Source organism: Dysidea avara, chromosome 9 (assembly GCF_963678975.1).
Source record: "Dysidea avara chromosome 9, odDysAvar1.4, whole genome shotgun sequence".
In the NCBI taxonomy this organism is placed as follows: Eukaryota; Metazoa; Porifera; class Demospongiae; order Dictyoceratida; family Dysideidae; genus Dysidea; species Dysidea avara.
In genome coordinates this window covers 19,707,218-19,713,001 of record NC_089280.1, presented here as the reverse complement: position 1 = coordinate 19,713,001, position 5,784 = coordinate 19,707,218, and positions in this window count along the sequence as shown.

Sequence of the window (5,784 nt, the reverse complement as noted above, 5' to 3'; positions counted from 1 at the left end):
CTCCCTGATATGCTGTTGGATTGTTAACCCGCTAGATGATCGCAGTCATGGCATAGATAGTATATTCTCCGTACCCAGGATTGGAATCTCTCACATTTGACACCTCATCTTAGTCCCGACCACAAAAGCCATACAAAAACTGAAGCCCATAATCGCTTTGTATACTATACTTTAGAGATGGCAGAATCCTCTAGGGAAACAGGCAGCCTTCAAAACTCCGACGATTTACTCAGTTATGAAAAGTAATTATTTTGTTTGTGTGTGTACCGCTTTGAAATTGTTATAGTACTGGTACGTTTTTCCAGTAATTCACACTTTGAAAAACTTCGTGAACGGCTATCGCTGGAGTACTTGCCGATCCTTTTTTTTCTCTACCTACCGAAGAAGCAGAACTGTGCCTGAAAGGTGCCAGGGACATGATGCAGGCCCTAAAGCAGCCTAAGGCCCCTATTCGGTGATTATTAGTTTCTCATCCAGCCTTTCTAATTATTATGATGCGGGCGGGAGGGTATTAGCTACCATTATGCCATTATTTTATAATATTAACACACTGATGTACAGACCTTGTCCAAATTGTCTTTCTTTCTTACTACAAACATTCCTTCACCAGCTGATTCTACTTTTCGTGATCGCGAACTGTTTTTCGACAGCCGGTCAACTGAAAGCCTGCTTTGATGAAGTCGATAGAGCACGATTGAAACTGGCACTGCAGCAATTTGCTAAGGAAAACAACAGTTCTTCTGGCGATATATAGCGCATTGTAGCGTTGATCAACAAAAAAATTATAACAGTTTGGTATCACGTGTTCTTCTGAGCATGCACGGAGTAAATAATGGCTTTCCATGCGGTAGCTTAAGAAGGATGCGGGCGGTGGATGAGAAACTAATAATCACCAAATAGGGGCCTAATGAAACATACATACAGTTTTCAAGATGGGTGGTGACGAGCTTATCTGCAGTTAAACAGTCTGTTAAGCACCACAGCCAACCAGACAAAGAGAAGTTGTGGATAAAATTTCATGAATTGACTGTCTCAACAGCATTTGCTAAGAAATGGGAAGATTTTGGTGTCACTTTAGGTGTTAGAACGATGCCACCCTTAATATTGTAATTGTACCAGCACATAACAGATGTTTTGTTTGAAACCATTATCAAGGAGTGTGTCAACTCTGCAACCTGTCAGTCAGGCAGTCGAGCCATTGATGCAATAGCACTTACATATGAAGAGGATAATGCAATTTATTACATTGGAGGATATGGTGTGCATGAGCTAAAAAAGGACCAACACAATAAGCAAATGATCCCTTTATTAGAAATACTGACAGAAACCGAAAAGAGAACAGACAATGATGAATGCAGACATTGGATAGCATCAGTTGACAGGGGAGGGCTGACCAGGATCACAGATGAAACATTTTGTTGTTTTCGTGACATTGAGCTCCATATCCGTAAGTATTTAAGGGTGGAGAACACAAGGGATATGAATGAAGATTTTGCAAAGAAAGTCCATGATTCTGTACTTGGCGATGATGATTTACTCTTTGATTGGTGCATGGCTATAGGATATACAGTAGATTAAGAAGTAGCGGATAAATGTCTGGAAAAGATTGTTAAAAAGTGGCTTTCCATCAGAGGAAACTCATTCGCTGCTAACATGATGGAAAGGTACAAGCAAACATCAAAGAAGGGCACCGAAAAGTCCAAGCCTTTACGTAGCAAGATGTTTACTGATGAATTACAGTAATTTTAATATTTGTTAACTTGTAAATTGGAATGATTTATAACTACAATATTATAATAACAAATCATTAACAGCATTACTTTGAAACATGGCGCCGTCTCTTCTTAAGTGGTCTATTCAAGTCCACAGATTCCAAATCCATCACAAGCTTCTGTCATCATCTGTCCATCACCAACTTCTATCCCAAGTTGGACTACATGACCATTGTCTGCATTTTCCTTAGAAATAGACGGAGCTTTACCAGCTTTGCTTTTTGAGTACCCATCACCCCAGATAGCGCCTCGAGAAAAACCAGTTTACAGCCAGAATGGCACCATAATTATTGAAGCACAAACACTCCAAGTGTCAACTTACAAAACATCGCTCCTCTCGTACTTCTAGAGCTTCATAATGAAGAAACGTGGCAGCACCCGCAACTCATATTAGTATTAGTATTAGAGGTAAAGAAGGCTCAAGGAGCCTGTAAAGCCTGATCTGTACAAAAAGAATTTAACAAATTTGCAACTACATAGCAAAACTTATATACAATAATAGTTAACTAATTAATAATCATACAATAAAGTAGACCAGCCACTGTTAAGAAAATTTTTAAAATCATTAAGTGTGGGAGCATTAACTATGTGATTGGGTAAACTGTTCCAGTCATTGATGGCTCGTACAGTGAAAAAAGTAGATCTCACTCTTGATGTTGCTTGAGGTTTAAATAACTTGTAATTGTGACCCCTAGTTGTTGATGAAGTTGCAGATTTACCACCAATCGTAATTTGACGGATACTAGACGTATTCTTTGTTTTCAAATACCAAAAGGTGTTAACCAAAGGCGGGATGCTGATGTTTACACTAAAGCATTGAGAGCTTCCAATCCCGGGTACGGAGAAGATACTATCTATGGTCATGGCCAACGTTCACAGTGTGCTTTACTAAGAATAAGTACTTCATGCGCATGCGTCACGTTTGGTGCGATACTAATTAACATATACTGTATTATCAGGCCCGTAGCCAGGGGGGTTCGGGGGGTTCGGGGGGTTCTGAAGAACTGCCCTCTTGGAAAAAAGGTCCACAATTTCAGTAAAAAGGTCCATAATTTAACCAAAAAGGTTCACAATTTTAGTATACAAGTCCAAATTTTCAGGAGCAAAAGTCCATTAGCTACAGTTTACTAGATACCACTAATAAAAAGTGCTCCAAGTAACTCATTCAGTGCTTGTATTAAATGCATTGCAAGATCGAGATACTCTAATAGAGCAGTCAACCACTCTAATAGAACAATCACTCTAATAGAACAGTCACAGTTACATTTTCTTTTAAAAGCTACTTAAGTTACATGTAGATTGTCTAAACCAAGCTTTCATTAAAATATAAGATTTTGGTGGACAAGTCCCTCCATGCAGAGCCCACGAATAGCATCCATGCTTCAACTCCATGCAATGTGTAAATTTCATTGTTTAAGACACCCTTTGTTCTGCTCCACTGCCCCTGTTGATCATGGCAGAGTGCTCAATCTTTCCCATTCTTATTCACTGTGACATTCCAATATATTATATTTAGACACATGCATATGCAGATGGTATAATTATTATAGTAGCAGTAGAGATATTTTTCCAGATATCATCCATACAGCTGGTCTTCAGCTTACCTAACAAAATTGTTATTTATATTGACTGAAATGCCACTAAATCCAACCTTTTTATTATCTATTTTCAAAAATTTCCTGGAGGGGCATGCCCCCAGACCCCCTTAGTTTCAGCATGCGAAGCACACCATAATATAATCTGAATCATGTCAAATAAAAAGATACACTTTTCTTCTAAAAGAACCTACCCAGATAAAATTCTGGCTACAACCCTGTGTATATGCGGTTGCAGTTGTACAGTGCTAGCAAAGAGGCTAGCAAGGTGTCAGGCTTTCACCTTGCATTCATTTACTGAGCACTGTGGCAGTGACTATGGACCGAGAGTGTGTTAGCTGTGGAAAAGGCAGCGAATTAATCTATTGTAATGACTGTAGTGAAGACAGGTGTGATGAGTGCCATAGCCTTTGATACAAGCATCCAAAGTGAACTATTCACACTTTTCAGGTACTTATTACTGTAAAGCATATCTATTAGAGTACTTTACAGGATGTTAGCCCCAGCAAGCATGGGGATGAAGTTATTAGCAGCAGCAGTGTCGAGTCTCAGGGCACGTTAATGGTAAACATTATACTGTATACTGTATAATGGATTATCTTAAGGGTAACTTTTTTCAAGGAATGGTCTCAGATAATTACAGAAAAATAGTTAGTACACTGATGAAATTTATGCTTCATGTGCTGAGAATTATTGGAGTTACAATTCATCAGTCATAACAACTAGTCTAAGAGTTGTACCGATATAAGCCAATAATTAGCTGTTTTACCATAATCAGTAGTGGGCTGTGGTATTAGCCTATTCAGCATCTGCAGGTGCAGTACCACTGGAGGCTGGTGTCAAAGGCTCTGGCATGTACTTAGCTAAATTGTTTATGTTTTGTGGTAACCACAAAGCCGACCCTGTACATGAATTCATTACAATGCATTAACCATAATCATGTATTCATGCCTAAGTATGACATGTTTGTAACACTAAAACAGTTAGCTAATAGCATTTTTGCAACTGTTATATAGGGTAAATTTCCCAGGTATTTTTATACTGAATTGTGACCAGTGAATTTGTATGGCAATTACTGTGATTTTTAATGAACTTGTAGCATAGCAGGTCATAGAATTAAAATTTTCTTCAATTTTGCTCCTTCATCCATATATAATACTTTTTGTCATGTTACAGACACATTGTGGATTAATATACAGTATAGTTTGTGTTCATGTACCATCAGGATGTATGTATTGGTTTCATGAAAGATTTTATGATATTCATGGTACCACTCCATCCTTTGATGTGGTATTCATGGGTTCAGCAGTAGTCACATGCAATTATGTTGCAAAATAAGTATAGTATTCATTTGCTGAATAATGCATAAATACACATAGTTGTTTATCATACAGTACGGAGAGTAACTGTCTATTAGAGATCATGGAGGTTTGGACTTTTCTGGCAAATCTGCCTCACAATGCCTTACTATCAAATGTCACTTCAGCCCTACTGGTGCCTTTTGGGATACCACAGTACATACAATGTACAAATCATGGACCTACCTTTGTCCTCCTTTGTGTCCCATTTCTTGTCACTGAGTGTACAAGGTGTTGATTTGTGGTAGCACATATGGCTTCCTCTCTGTTGACAATCACTAAAATCATCCATGTTTTCTGTAGCATTAGAGAGATGTTTCTTGTAGTCATCTGTAATGCTGTGTAACTAGCTGAACAACACGTACACATGTGGGACAAATAGAATAGTGGTGACCATGCACTGTTAATTGAATTGTCAATTGCACCTACAGTGGACATCTAATCCCAACTGAAACCATGGTATAGACTGAAGTTTAGGGATTTAATAATGTCCATTAGTATTTCTGCAGGTATAGGCAGCCACTTTTACTTGTTTCACTCATCCATAATCCAACTTAATAATTCTTTACTTTCCTTCTACAGTAGTATTAGTTAAGATTAATAATTATATAGGCAACCTTCACCACTTTTGGTTATTCCTTTGCTTCACTACTTTTTGCTTTGATCCCTATAAAATTCCTAACTTTTCCTTCTACTTGTTTGTTTACTTACTTTTATAACAATAAACCTGTGCATATCGCATTAAAAAAAAGATGGTACCATCAGAATAGGCACCCCAACAATCAATTATGTAACGGAAAGGGAGGTGGCCATCATACTCTGTTTTCATCTATGCTCCTTCCATTACACAGTATTGCAAACAAAGAACAGTATAAGAAACATCTGATAAAGCAATGTTGAACAGTGAAGAAATCAAGCCTATAGTCTTATCCATTGTCAAGGTTTGCTTGGCTAGAGGCATCAGCTAGTTAGTCAGTGAGTTAGTTAGTTAGTTTAGTTAGTTAGTTTAGTTAGATAGTTTAGTTAGTTTAGTTAGTTAGTTTAGTTAGTTTAGTTAGT